Below are 15,932 nucleotides of genomic sequence, written 5' to 3'. Positions count from 1 at the left end.
CAATGTCTGCAGTCATGGTAGCCATGATTGAGAATTCAAAGAGTTTCCAGCTGAGACAATAGAAAAGCCATAGCTGCTACCTTTTCCAATCGTGTAGGATCCCGTAAGGTAGGTGATTGTAACTCCCCACCCTAAGGAACAAGGATAGGGAAGAAGTTCAAGGTTGCATTAGGGTTATGACTAAATTGGAAGTACTTGATACAGTCGATTACAATAAGGCCATAGCAATGTTCCATGACTCACTATTATGGAGGGATATCTTTCTTAGCATTCCTGATGATAGGAAAGTGGGATGGGTGATGGGCCTTAACGTTCTTGGTTGATGTACTTCTTCAGTTGTCTGTTTGTTTTAAAACTTAGATAACTGTATAACTGTTATTTCTTTTATTTTCCCGGATGACTGTAATAACTATGTTTAACTTTTTTGTTGGATGATTGTATTAACTGCTATGTTTTATGTATTCATTGTCTAAAACTGCTATGTTGACTGTTTACTTTTGCTTTAATTATCATCAATTTTTTTAACCCTTTATATGTTACTTACTGCTCTGTTTTAATTATTGGCCTTGTAATTTTTAATGTTCTTATTATAACTTGTATGTTGTCATGATGTGATATCTTTGTTTTCCATTAAAATAGGTTTCTATAAATGGATGTAAGACATTAATTGAGTTGATTGATTCTGATGAACAAGACAACGAAAATTTATTGTTGATGGACATTGTGTTTAACTATTATGCAAAGTATTACAATAGACGACCATGTAGGGATTCCTGTTTAAAAGGTCAAGACTACATAATAGAGGTTTTAACTAGTCACCCTGATAGATGCTATCAGAACTTTAGGATGTACCCCCCTGTTTTCATTTCATTGTGCGAGGAGTTGAAATCTTTAGGATTGAAACCAAGATTTTTAACTGTTCAAGAACAAGTTGCAATCTTCCTACTTACACTGGAACATAATGAAAGGAACCGTGTGGTGGCCGAAAGATTCTAGCACTCAACTTGGACAATTTTAATACATTTCCATAAGGTCTTAAATAAAGTTTGTAAGCTAGGCACGAAGGTCATTGTCCCACCTGACTTAACTGTCACTCCTCTAGAGATTAGATTCAATCTAAAATATTACCCATTCTTTAGAGATTGTGTCGGAGCCATAGATGGAACCTACATCCATGCACACGTGCCGACTGTTATGCAAATGCCATTTCATGGGAGAAAAAATGATACAACTCAAAATGTCATATGTGTTTGCTCGTCTAATATAAAATTCACTTATGTACTAACAGGGTGGGAAGGGTCAGCTAATGACTCAAGAATTTTAAATGAAACAATGAACAATGTGGAGCTTCAATTTCCAACACCTCTTTTAGGTGATAATAATTGGAAAGCCTTACGAGTTATATGTAAGTATAAAAATATTATATAGTTGTCTAAAAAGTTAAGAAAAAATTACAGGGAAGTTTTATTTGGTGGACTTCGGTTGTGCAAATCAGCCAGGTTACTTGGCTCCGTATTGGGGTCAATGGTGTCACTTACAAGATTACTGTAGGAATATGAGAGGACCATGTGGTCGTGAAGAAGTATATTACCATAGACACTTATCGTTGAGGAATGTCATAGAGCGTTGTTTTGGTTTGTTAAAGATGTGATTCCCTATTTTGAAGCAGATGCCTCCATTTAGTTTTGATACTCAAAAACTTATTGTCATAGCATGTTGTACGATACACAATTTTATAAAAATGCAAGGTCAGAGTGATATTATCTTTGATGGTAATGAGTCAGGGGATGACCCAGAATCTTCTGCTTCGCAAACTGAGCCCCATGTAGAGGTAAACGCTACGCCAGGTTAGGTACGAACAATGGATCACGTCCGTGATAGTATTGCTGATGCAATATGGAGGATTGTGCAATGCCGTTGAGAATATCCATCTTAACCTGACTTATATGACACTGGATGACTGTAACTTCATTAGTACTTCTAACTAACTTGAATTGCTTTTAGTTCACTTATTACAATGCGGGATGATTGTATGTAATGTTGTAGTATATTTGTTGTATTTGTGGTTCTTGTTGCATGTTAACTCTATTTAATGATTATGCAGTCATGTATCAAGTACAGGGACCACCGCGTGCATGTGGTAGAGGTCCCATGAATCTTCACAGGGCAGGAACTCCGAAAAATAAAGGACATTCCTTCTATAATTGTCTAGAATGGGAGGTATGGTTAAATGTATACATCATAATTGCTATGATTAAATGTATATATCATAATTGATATGATTTGTTATGTTGAATATGTTATCAAATTTCTTGTCATAATTATACACGTATTTCATTAGTGTAGTCACACCCACGTGCATTCATATGGTTGGATGCATTGCACCAAGGTGCACACGTTGAATGAAATATGGATGATGATTTGGAGGGTATAATTTTAGCAATGCAAGCTGAACAAACTAAGCACAAGTACATGCTATATGGTGGTTGTGGGTGTATTGCATTGACCATACTATTTATGGTGGTTGTGATGTTGTTTTTACTCATAAGAAATAATGTGTGTAATATATTTACATATGATATCTATGACACTCATATGATATGTTTTATTTTGGAACTGTAATATTATAATTTTAGTAGCTTATGCTTTCTTTTAGGTCTGTAATGTTATTTTAATAAATGAGTTGAACATGGTGGTACTCTAGATTTGGTTGCTGCTGTTTGAAGTAAGTCTGAAAAAAGGTATATATTTTTTTATGAATTTCTTTTAAGTTGTTATACATTTGCCACAACTGTATGCCAATGGTAATTTTTTTATTTTTTATTTTATTTTATTTTATTTTGTGGGTAATGCTACTACTTCTATTGAGTTGAACATGGTGGTGGTTGTAATTTGGTTGCTGCAAGTCTAAAAAAAGGTATATATATATATTTTTTATGATTTTGCCTTTAAGTTGTTATACATTTGCCATGACTGTATGCCAATGAATATGTTTATTATTTATTTATTTATTTATTTTTTTTTTTTTTTGTGGATAATGCTACTATTTCTACTGAGTTGAACATGGTGGTGGTCATTCTTTGCTTGCTTCTGTTTGGAACAAGTCTGAAAAAATGTATATATTTTCTAACATTTTGCCTTAGGTTGTTATACATTTATGAGTTTATTTCGATGCTCATTTTCTTATTTGTACTGGTGGGTAATGCTGCTTATACTAAGTTCAACATGGTTGTGGTCATTCTTTGCTTGCTGCTGCTTGGAACAAGTCTGAAAAAAGATATATATTTTCTAACATTTTGCCTTAAGTTGTTATACATTTATATGAGTCTATTCCAATGCTCATTTTCTTAATTTTTTTGGTGGGTAAATACTACTTGTACTGAGTTCAACATGGTTGTGGTCATTCTTGGCTTGCTGCTATTTGAAACAAGGCTAAAAAAAGGTATATATTTTCTAACATTTTACCTGAAGTTGTTATACATTTATATAAGTCTATTCCAATGCTCATTTTCTTATTTTTTTTGTTGGGTAATGCTATTTGTACTGAGTTCAACATGGTTGTGGTCATTCTTTGCTTGCTGCTATTTGGAACAAGTCTGAAAAAAAGTATATATTTTCTAACATTTTGCCTGAAGTTGGTATACATTTATATAAGTTTATTCCAATGCCTTTTTTTTTTTTTTTTGGGTAATGCTACTTGTATTGAGTTCAACATGGTTGTGGTCATTCTTTGCTTACTACTGTTTGGAATTAGTCTGAAAAAAGGTATATATTTTATAACATTTTTCCTTAAGTTGTTATACATTTATATGAGTCTACTCCAATACTCATTTTCTTTTTTTTTTCTTTTTTTTTTGTGGGCAATGCTACTTGTAATGAGTTCAACATGGTTGTGGTCATTCTTTGCTTGCTGCTGTTTGGAACAAGTCTGAAAAAAGGTATATATTTAATAATATTTTACTGAAGTTGTTATATATTTGTATGAGTTTATTCAAATGCTCTTTTTTTTTTTTTTTTTTTTTTTTTTTTTTTTTTTTTGTGGGTGATGCTACTTCTACTGAGTTCAACATGGTTGTGTTGGGAAAATACAAGTGTTGTCCCAAGTATTGACTCTAGAGGGGGGGGGGGGGGGTGAATAGAGTCTGTAGCAAACAATGGCCAATTTTCGGTTTCGATTATTTTGCAAATTCTAACACACACTTTATAACATTTATATAATAATCAAGATATAGACCTAAGCAATTAATAGCATAAATGTAAATGAGATAAGGGAAGAGAGATTTGCAAACATTCACACGGCAGTTTTAAGTCCCAATGACCCTAAACATTATTTTCATCCTTTATGCATAATTTAAACAAGTTATAATCAAGAATTCTTGCAATATAATTATAAATTAATTAAACAAATACATACACAAATAAAACACTGTAATTCATCTTTTATGCATACATGGTTGGTTTTAATGATTTTAAATTCCTGGAATTATCCTAGGCATGTATATTACACAGACCAAAGGGAAGGAGATAGAAGTAAAACTTGCCTTTTAAATTTTGGATTGAAATCTCAACTTCTTTGTAATGACCTGGTCATTTTTCTTCCTTTTCTTTTTCTTAGATTTTAACGGATATTTTTTTTTCCGTTCTCTTTTCTTTTTTAGGTTCGGTTTTTCATCACTTGATGTCGTCTCGAGTGCTCTGGAATGATTTTCGAGACTCTTTTCTTTGGATTGACAACTTTCTTTTGGGGGATTGTGTCATTTCCATATTTTATTTTTCCGAACACTATTCACATTTTGTCTTTTTTTCGTTAATCCTTTTTCCTTGCACAACCTCACTTTTTGTGCTCGGATTTGATTCTGATTTTGCATGCATTCATGATATTTGATTTCCATGATAGTGGTATTTTTACTTTTCTAGAAAAGCATGTTGATTGTTTACTTCTTTCATAAAGGGGCATTAATGCATACTTTAGTGTAATTATTCTTAACTTGTGGGGTTTTAGTGTAATTAAATAAAGTAATTATTTTTCATCTTGGGGACCATTTTGTAATTAAATTTGGAAGATATTTTCAAAAAGGACCTTTTTGTAATTTTTGAAAAGTGTGACAAGTGTCACACTCTCATTGGTCTACTTGTTGACATTTGTGTGGAAACACTTTAATGCATTGGATGATGACATTTGGAGGGTGAGGATTCACCCCACTTGTTGGACTAGGATTGGTGCACTTGTTGGCTTGGATGGTTGATAAGTGTAGGTGTGGGATTAAGCCTAGGAAGGAGCCGTGGATTGGTGACAAGTGTAGGTTCACAATTTAGTTTTGCAAATATCTTTGGGCCACTTTGTGATTATGGTTTTAAAGGAGGGTTTTTGTGCAATTGACCATAGATGTGTGTGTTGACCATAGTGTAAGAGCACATAGTGAGTGGAGGATTTCTATTTCCTCCACTCACACTTAACCACATTATTTCATTCTCTTCCTTACAAGAAAACCCTAGCCTCCATGGATGGAGCTTGAAGCCTTAGGCATTGACCTTGATCTTTGAGGCCTGTCTACTTACTTTAGACCATAAAGTTTGGAATACTTTTTGTTCCCCTCATCCTCCTCTTCAAAACCCTTGAAGGATCTAGCCTAACTCTTAGTTTTGCTTTGGTATCTAGAGATTCAATTCTCTAGTGAGGTATTGATCTATTATTTTGAATTATTTTTATGTTATTATTGAGTGTTTTACATGTATGGAAGAGAAGGACTTGTATTTTGCCCTTAAACTGTTTTAACTTGAAATTAATCTTGTCAAATTAAATAAGAATATGAAAATATACTCAATTAGCTTTCATTTAGTTTTGGTTTCATGTAATTTGGATTTAAAATGAATTAGTTATGAATTTTTGAAGTTGCAAGCTAGTTGCTGGAAATTTGAAGCTTTTCCATTTTGGTCCGGAAATGAATTTTTATATGGAGCTGTGGTGCTTCAATAGCCTTGAAATTTTTACTGGAACTTTCCCTATGGGTTTTACACTACTCAGAAATTTTTTCATGATTTTAGAGCATTTCTAAATTTTTTTAAAAATCCGAAACTATCTGTTGTCCATGTTTTTATTGCAATTGGAAAACATAGTTTTAGATGATTTATTTCACTAACCTTTGACATTGGATCATGGCTTAAATTTCCAGTTTTACACTCTCATATGTTTACTTACAAAATAAATTAGGTTTGCCCAATTTGGATGTCAAATGAATTTTTCATGAATTTTCAAAGTTGGAAGCTACAGGCTGAAAATGTGTTTTCTAGGCAGAATTTGTTTCAAAGTTGTGGGTCAAAACTGTTTCAATTGGGAAAATATTTTATTAAACTAAATTGATATTATCAAATTACAGTGTTTAAGCTTTCATTGGGCTTTGGATTCATTCAATTTGGTTTAGAATTGAATTTTTTATGAATTTTACAAGTTGAAGGTTGCAAGCTGAAAAATCTATTTTGCGGACCAAAAATTTGGGGCGATTTCATTTCGGTGGTAATTGGGATTTTCGTTCCAATAGAGGTAGGGAATGTTTTAGGATTATTTGTGTGTTGTATTGTGTGTTTGCTATGATTATACAACATATATGTATGCCTTGTATCAAATCTAGAAAGTTAGTAATTTTTATTTCTTTGTATAAGATTTAAAATTTATGATGATGTATAACTTTGATTTGAATTATAATATGTTAGGAAATTATACTTAGATATGTTGGTTAACATATATTAAATTTGGATCATTTGATTAAGAATTATAACTTTTATTTAATATTTATCTTTAGTGAAAGTTTAATTCACATGGTTGTATCAAACATTAAATCAAGTTGTAATGTGGTATTTAAATAGGCCTTAGCATGTTCTCTAACATAGATTAAATTGAAGGCATTTGGAATTGTTTAAAAATCTAGAGGAAATTAATTAATTAGCTTGATTAATTTTGTTTTAAGTGTTTTAATCACTTAACTTGTCATTTGATGTTATATATATGATGACCATGACATGTCTTTCAATATATATTAAATTGAGATTATTTGGATTAACTTGGAATTTAGAGAATTTAACTATTTATGTTTAATTAAATTCTGCTTTATTACTCCATGGATTTAATTGCATTTTGGAAGTTGTTTCTATATTTAAATCTTGGATTTGGATTTGATGTATGTTCACTTGATCACTTTTGAGCATTGAATAACATAGTTGTTACTTTTATATTCATGAGAATATATTTTTCCTTATTGAATATATTGTTGCTATGTGTAAGCAATTGCACACTTTGTATTTGACATCTTACATGTCATAGTAGTTGTGAATTTTGAGCATGTATTGTATAAGTTTCCAAAATTTGGATTGTGCTTGGTAAATAGTTGATATCTTGTATATACATGTTGATATATATACATTGTTGCACAATTTGTTGATTTTGGAAACTTGGGGATGTCGTTGTTTGGCTACGGCTAGGACTTAGTTCTAGTACGGGGGATTGTCCCTCTATACAATCTAGTGCGCAAATAGGGAGGTTACCTATGGGCTAGTAACCCTAAAATAACTATGTTGTCAGTCTGATCCGGCGTGATGTTCGAGTATCCACTTTGTTTGATTTCGTATTTCATTTCAAGTTGATAACTAGATGATATCGTAACTTGTTGTTCCTTATTTGATTTCCTATTTTGAGCTTAAGATGTAGCTTTGTGAAAGCATGCTTCATGCGTTGTATTGGAAGTTCCATTGTTGGTTAAATTGCATCGATATCATAATTTGTGTTTTGATGTTCAAATGTAGTTTAGGAATGACCTTATAGATTCATTTTGAGCATAGACGTTAGGTGGCATGACCCACACTTGTTGTTTTCGTATTTTGGATTTCAAGTTGAAGACTTTGAGAATCTATATCTTGTTGCCTTGTACAACATGTTTCCATGTTGTTTGAATTGCATGAACAATGTGATTATGATAGAAATGATCTAGGTCGCTTAGGATGCTCCTTGGGTCTCATCTTGACATAGACGTTAGGTGGCATGAGCCACTTTAACATGTTTCACCATAAGGTGATAAAATTCTAAAATGCTAGGTCGATGCATGCTCATTTCCTATGAGTAGCTTTATGTTACTCACCCCTACGATATTGGGGCATATTTCAGGTACAGGACTCAGGATTTGAAGATTCCATTACTTTTTGGATGGCTTACAGTTTCTAAGTTTCTATTTTATGCAAGTGTTAGCATAAGATGCCTCTTTGTAGCCATATTTGTTTAAACTTGTATTCGTTGATTCGTATATGTAAAGTGTACATAAGTGTACTCTTTTCAATGTATTTAACATGTATGAGATGAGGCCAGAGGCTAATGACATGTATCTCGTTTTCTATGCACTTTTGTTTTCAAAATTTATTGTGAAAATATTGGAAAATGTTAAGTCATTGCTTCATAACTTTCGCATCGGGTGTTGGAATTTCATATTTTTTCTGCCCGGACTCAGAATCAGACGATTCTTGAGTCTAATTTTGTTCATTTTTCGTTGTCCTTCCAATGGTGTGCACGGCGGCACCCTTTTCAGTGAGAAATGACCATTTTACCCTTAGTTTATCTCTTTTCGGGTTAGGCATTCTTGCTTCATTTGCTTGGCTCATTTGAGTTCCGTGATTTCATGGAGAGTCATTTTAGGGCCTTAGGGGTAACGTACATCTCTTGAGGTCATTTGGCTTCTTTCGCTTCCGTAGTTCGGGTCCGTTATCGGGTCAACTTCCGGTTCATCACTAACACACCGGGTTGAGACATCTGGGTCGTTATATTCTTCTTCCTAGATTTTTCGGCAACCTTGATTACTATCAAACCCCCTCTCTGCTGCACGGTCCTAGCCCACGCACAGACTCTCCTCTTCCTCCTAAGGTTCAGCCTTGAACCTTGGCCGAGACTCTCTTTTTCCTCCTCACGGGTTGTCTCTAAACTCTCTGTAAAACTCTCTCTTTCTCTAAGTCTACTCACATAAAGACATATAGCCTCCCTTTTACAGACTTAAGGCATATATATAGGTTATATAATTTAACCCTAATCTCAACCAAATACTAAGTCGGCTATCTCAAGGGAAAAGAAAAGAAAAATAAAATAAATAGAATAAACATAAATACCTATAAATATATCTGCTACGTGATATATCAATATAAATATACAATTCGTTATAACTATATATATATATATATATATATATATATATATATATATAAACTGATAAAAAAATATATAATCTCCTTATATACATATATACCCATTTATATACATATATACCCATATATATATGCATAACTTTTCATGGATAATATCCGTACTCATTAAGCCTCCTATCTAAATAGTCCATGTGACTCAATTGGATGATCCATTCCTATTATCCAAAACCATTAAAATAAAATAGAACAAAATTAAAACGACCAGTTAAATCATTTAATTCCTAACAAATAATTACAAGTAAGCACATAACATGCAAACAATATAATACCCATCATTTAGTACACAAAAATTAATTAAACAATTCATTTCAAATAAGTACTTAAGCAATTAAATCAATTAAATAATTAAACAATTAGCCATATAAACAATTAATCAAATAAAGTGCAATTAAAATAATTAAATAAATACCGAAATTATCCTTTTAAAATTAGGGTATTACATTCTTTTCCCATAACAAAAGGAATTCCTTTCTCGGGATCTGAGTCTTTAATCCGGTGCAGTTGAGCTCACAGTAGTGATTGAGCTCAACCTATTATTCTGCCTGTTTTGTTACTTGAAATTTAAACAGTCATAATTTAGTCATCTTAAATCAAAATTGGGTCATTCTTGAGCTCAAATTTAAGAATTTTTTGTCCTCTTTCCAATGGTACTAATTTCATTTTCAGATTCCCATCCTACTAGGAGATATTTACGTTTTAGTGAGACGGTATTAGAAAATTATTTAAACCAAGATGAAATATTTATGGGAAATCATTTATGACGATATTTAGTAGCATTTAATTTACGTAAATATAATTAAATTAATATCTTGGTGATGGAAGGAGGTATAAATATATATATATATAATATATATATATATATGTGTGTGTGTGTGTGTGTGTGTGTATGGTTTATTTAATTTATGAGTTGAATGGATGGTGGTATATCTATATACATAATTGTTGATATATATGTATATATGATTTTAAATAATCAAGGATTATTATAGAAAGTGTTATACATATATATAGTTAATAATATATGTGTATACATATCATTTAAGATAATTAATGTTATTATTTTTATTTGGTATATTATGCTTTATAGGTAGTATGGTTGATTGAATCATAATAGGCTGGTTATTAAATTAATGTTATACTTTTAATATGCATGGGATGTCTACGTATGATTTGGTTTATTGTTAAGTTTAAAATTGGTACATGTTTGAATTGTAGGCATGGATGAGTTACCAAAGGCTTAAATATATGGCCTAAATATTTGTATGAATAAAATAGATACATAGGAAGCATAGATGAGTTGTTAGTTTAATAGTACAAATATATATATATTTGTGGAGACTTGGTTGAATTGCCAATATATAAATAAATATACTTGTGGAGGTATGGTTGAATTGCCAATGAATAAATAAATATATTTATAATGGCATGGTTGATTTGCCAAAGTATAATTAAATTACTATGTGTTAGATGGTTAAAATTTCATCTATGATTATTGTATGTATATGTTAGATTATGATTAGATATTCTTAAATTAGAATAATCTAGTAATTACAGGTTAATGTATTATTTTTTGTGTACTAAAAAAATAATATTGGTGGAAATATGGATGATTTGTCAAAGCCTAGATATTGGCGGTGTGATTTAAATAATTAAATCAGTATTAGGTTTTGAATTAAATATAATATTCATTTAATTATATTATATTGTTTAAATGATTAAATAATTGTCTAGGATGGGATTAAGGTTAAATGAGGTTTTTTTTAAAAGAAAATAAATTGCGGATTGGTTTATTGATTTAATCATTATTTAATGGGTTTGAAAATTTAATGAACCTATTAATGGGTGTGATTAGTGTAGTATATATAATTATTTATATATATGTGTATCATTGTATATTAAAGATAAAAATTTTAATAGGCTTGTTTTTGGTCAGAGATGATTTATTTATTGGTTTTCAGATGCCTGGTCGAGAGAGCTTACTCCTGGGTTTAGCCCATAATTTATTTTTCAGGTTATTAGATATTCCAGTCTCGAGGCTGAGGATCCGCAGCTGGGAGACTGTCATTCATCTACTCATCTTGTTTACTTTTAAGTAGTATTGCTATTTATTAGATAATGTTTTTAGGGGTCCTTAAATTATGAGATTCCCGAGTTGTAATTTTGGAGAAGTATTAAATGGAGTTATTATTTAATAGATTTTCCTTCCGCGAGTTATTTATTCTTTTTTTCTTTTTGTAATCTGTATTTATTTGAAATACTTTAATTGTTCTGATATATATCTTCTAGTTTTGTGTGCGGACTTGATTAACCTGTATTCTAAAATTAGGGGGTATCATACACTGGCTATCAATATGCCAATTGGGATGCTAAACTCAACAGCTAGTTGAATAGACAAATCTTTTGGAACTCCCTTTTGGCCTCAATATATTCTCTTTTAGATAATTGGGACTATCAGAGTTGGAAAAGGCAAATACTGCGATGAACAAAAAGATTACTCCAGCACCACCCAATCTAGATCACCATATTTGGTTATTCAAGGATCATGTTTTTCCCCCACACCATCGTGCATTGTTCGATGCGTGCCCTATTCTTGTGTTTGTGTGAGAATCTATCACCGCACATCGACTATCAGATCTATCTCTTCTCATGCATAAACAACTTAAGGGTTTTAAAGATGGAGTAAGAGACTGGATCGTGCCCGAATCGTAATTTCGTCAAGAAACGACGCCAATTGTTGATTCATAAAATTGCATGACCATAAATAGAACATTGTTACTACAAAAGAAGAGAATGGTGATTGAAATAAGCCACCAGTGGGTTGCTGACCGGGTACCGTTCGACAATCAAGTCAGTTTTCGAGATTCGTATATTGAATAAACAAAATATGCGTTTAATTTTTCATACTTGACTGGTTGACCGGTGTTACATTTATAACCAGTTGATGATCTGAGCTTCTCGTGATTTGGGAGAGATTTTTCTGGGAATCTCATCATCATCATTTGAATTTACAGTGATCTATTATCTTGTTTGAATTTCAACTCACTGATCATCTTTTATTTAAATTTGAATTGTCGTCATATTTTCCTTTATTAGAAAATATTACCAAATATTCGAATCAAGCAGCTTGAATTCCTAAAACTACCTTTGATTCACGAGAAATATTTGAATTTCATGAACAAAAAGTGAATACAATTATGTAAAACAAAAGAGACAATAACATTATGAATATAAATATACCTATACTACTATATAGTCAGCCTAATATATTTAAGAAAATTATAAAAAGGAATGTGCAAGGAAACCAAATAATTCAAAATAATAGAGAAAAATATCTTGAACTAAGCATATTTAAATGGAATATTTGTTAACTTTGTTTGGAATAATAAAAAGATATTGTTCTAGATATGAACAAAAATGAGGAAAAACAAAATCTTATATTATCAATATTTGGTTAAATTAGTGAAAACAAATGACAAGTTGTATCTAACCGTTCACATCTAAAACGGTTGTATAAACAAAAAGTCAGGAGGATTGAATTGTGGATGATTCATAAATATCAATTAGGAAGAGATCTCAAAAGATATAACTATATAACTAATGAATTGCACTTGATAGTTAAAGAAATAATAACTGTATTAGATTTCTTTTTGTATTTTTAAAAATATTTTAAAAATTATTTTCTTAAAAAAAAAAAAAAAAAAACCTATAGACTTTAATAGATATAGATAGATATATATCCAAATTTATTTTATTTTATTTATTGAATGCATAAGAGTAACCAAACGGGTGACCAATCTGATTTTCAAGATATAACTTTGAAGGTTTTATACTTCAAATATAAGGTTTTATACTTTAAATTGATTTTCAAAATAATGTTTTTAATTTTTTTTTTTTAAATTATAAATTTTTTTTAGTTATTCATAAATAAGAAATACACGTTCACCATTCATCGTTCACCATGCTATCTCATCAATGCTCTCATTAATATTCTATTGATTGTTTACTATTAAAGAATGTAGCTTAGTAGTATCTCTTCGATTCTACCTCCCAACGTAGAATTGTAGAAGGTGAGAGTTTTGAGTCTTGAATAAATGAGTGTGTGAATTTTTTGTCTATAAAAATAATAATAATAATAATAATTGTTTCCTTTTGTGATTTTAAAACATTTATTTGAAGAATTGAGTAGAGGTGCAATTAAAAAAAATTAATAATAATAATAATAATAAATATTGTTTAAAAGCATTTATTTGAAGAATTGAGGGGGTTGCAATTGAAGTGGATTGGGGGCGGATTGAGGGACTCAATTTAAAGTATAAAACCTTCAACTTAGTTCTTTATAATTTTAATTTTAATTCTTTATATTTATATAACTAGGATCACAACACACTTTTCTATATGAAATTCAAAGATGAAAAGAAAAAGGCCGACGCTGGAACACTCGAGGTAACAGCCAAATAGACAACCTTTGTCTTTGTATGATAAGAAACCACAAATTCCTTAAGTGATCAAATTAAGTAATATTTTTTAAAAACAATTTGAATATCACTTAAGAAAATATTTGTCACTTAAAATTAAATAATTTTTATTTTTATTTTTATTTTTATAGTTTAATGCTGAACAATTAAATTTTTTAAAAAATATATTAAAATAATTTTGAATTTATAATCTCCATTGAAAACTGAGCTCTTAGAATATTTTATACTTAAATTTCAGTTTTACCAAACACCACCTAAAAAGTCTAAATAAGTAGAGCTCTATAGGCAAGCTACAATTAAAATCATCTCCACTATCCACACCATCATTTCCTTCATTGGAAGTACGGAAAGTGTGTAACGCGTAGACAACATACTTATTTAGTACTTGAATTTATATATCAAAGTCGAAAAACACCGAAAAACATCCGCAACAACAACCTGCAAGTGATCATATAAACATTTTATGTTGTAAAAATCAACTTAATCATTCAAGAGCTCATGAAATAACAATAAAATGTTTCCATATGCTCCCAGACATTTCTTTCACCTTAACTTCGTCGTTGGCGTCTTGTCAACTTGGATTGTAAACTTAGGCACAAAAGGATTGGTTGATAACATCATCGAGTGTTGAAAATTGAAAACTTGAATGGTTCATCCTTCAGAGGCTTCTCTGTAAATGCAAAACCTTTGGCTTCGTTTGTTTCGACATAAAATATTTTTTTTAGAATTTTTTTTTTTTTTTGGCTCCTTTTGTTTCGACATAAAATATTCTTTTTAGAAAATATATTTTTTTTCAGGTAAAATATTCTTTTATTTTTACTTTGTCGGGGTTTAACAAAGATTTACGCCGAAATTGAAGTCGAGTCCATCGGGCGAGGCGTGTAAAATAATTTGCCGAAAATTTATGGATAAATTATTTTTATTAAATTTTAATATTTTTTTTCTTGGCAAATATTTTAGGACAACCAAACACTAGAAAATAAAAAAATATTTTCTGACGTAAAAACAAACGGAGCCTAAATCGAAAATATACCAATTTACGAGCAATGAAAAGCTAATTCATATCGATCCATGCATTGAATGGTCCATAAACAGTGGACCTGCAAAAAATTACAATTTCAAAGCAATATAAGTCCTACATCATCTGCTTGAATTAAGAGTTCTATTTAATATAAGCTTCAACATACATTGCCAGAAATGAATCTGTTAAGTCATTATTAGGAATTAATCATAACAGATCAAAGTAAAACAAACTGAAACATGTGCAGAACTGGGATTGACAGATAAACAGTTGCACAAATTTACGGAAATGGTACGTGTGTTAATGCCCCATTTCCGGTTACACTGCTTTCATTCACCCTTAATTATACAAGCCATTGTTGTTTTCACCTGCATATGCCCAGATGATCTAAATTGTAAATTGCTAGTTTTTAGAGTTAGTAATATCCACTAAAAGTGGAGAATGGCATCTAAATTTTATTAGGTTTATAAAACAAGTTGAAATTTCAGAAGTTTTTATAGAACACAGAGATAAAAGAAATATATCTCACTAATATGGATACTAAACTGCATTCTATATTCTATGATGGTTAACAATTATAGTATGGTTAATGTTGTTATAATATTAACCAACTTGGCCCCTTTCTAGGGTTTCGAGTGTCACAGCAAGATCATCCAAGCATGGTTACTTGTGAACTAAAACCATAGAAAACTTGGCAAATGCAACATGAAATAAGAATAGGATTTATCTATAACCTGGACAAATTTGGGGGGCTGTCTACATCATATGACTGTGGTTCAATCTTATCAGTGATTACTAGACCAAAACTGTGGTGCCCTCTAGGTCAAGCAAATTCTCAATAACCTGTGGTCCAACCAAATTTAGGGCTTCACTTTTGCCAAAATATGTGAAATCCATGCTCTTGCTTTTATTCAAAGTACACTTCCTGAGTCTACAGAGCATGTACCATGTTGAACGGTTGGATTGTTTGGAAAATAAGGAGTGTTGAAGATTTTCCTTTTCAACCTTCAGAGCATCTCTTTCAGTTTGCATAACGTTCCTTTCAGTCTGCAGAGCATCCTTCTCGTCATAGAGGGAATCTCTCTCATTCTTCAAAGTGTCTCTCATTTTTAAAATCGTCTCTTTCCTTCTCTGCTTCGGCTAGCTTGACCATCAGCTCTGCATTTTTTTTGCTAGTTGCATTCATGTCTTTAACCGCA

Source organism: Cornus florida, unplaced genomic scaffold, assembly GCF_030987335.1.
Source record: "Cornus florida cultivar Cherokee Brave unplaced genomic scaffold, ASM3098733v1 CherokeeBrave_3.0.0_Hap2_Chr06, whole genome shotgun sequence".
NCBI lineage: Eukaryota > Viridiplantae > Streptophyta > Magnoliopsida > Cornales > Cornaceae > Cornus > Cornus florida.
Note: the sequence above shows the minus strand (reverse complement) of the source record.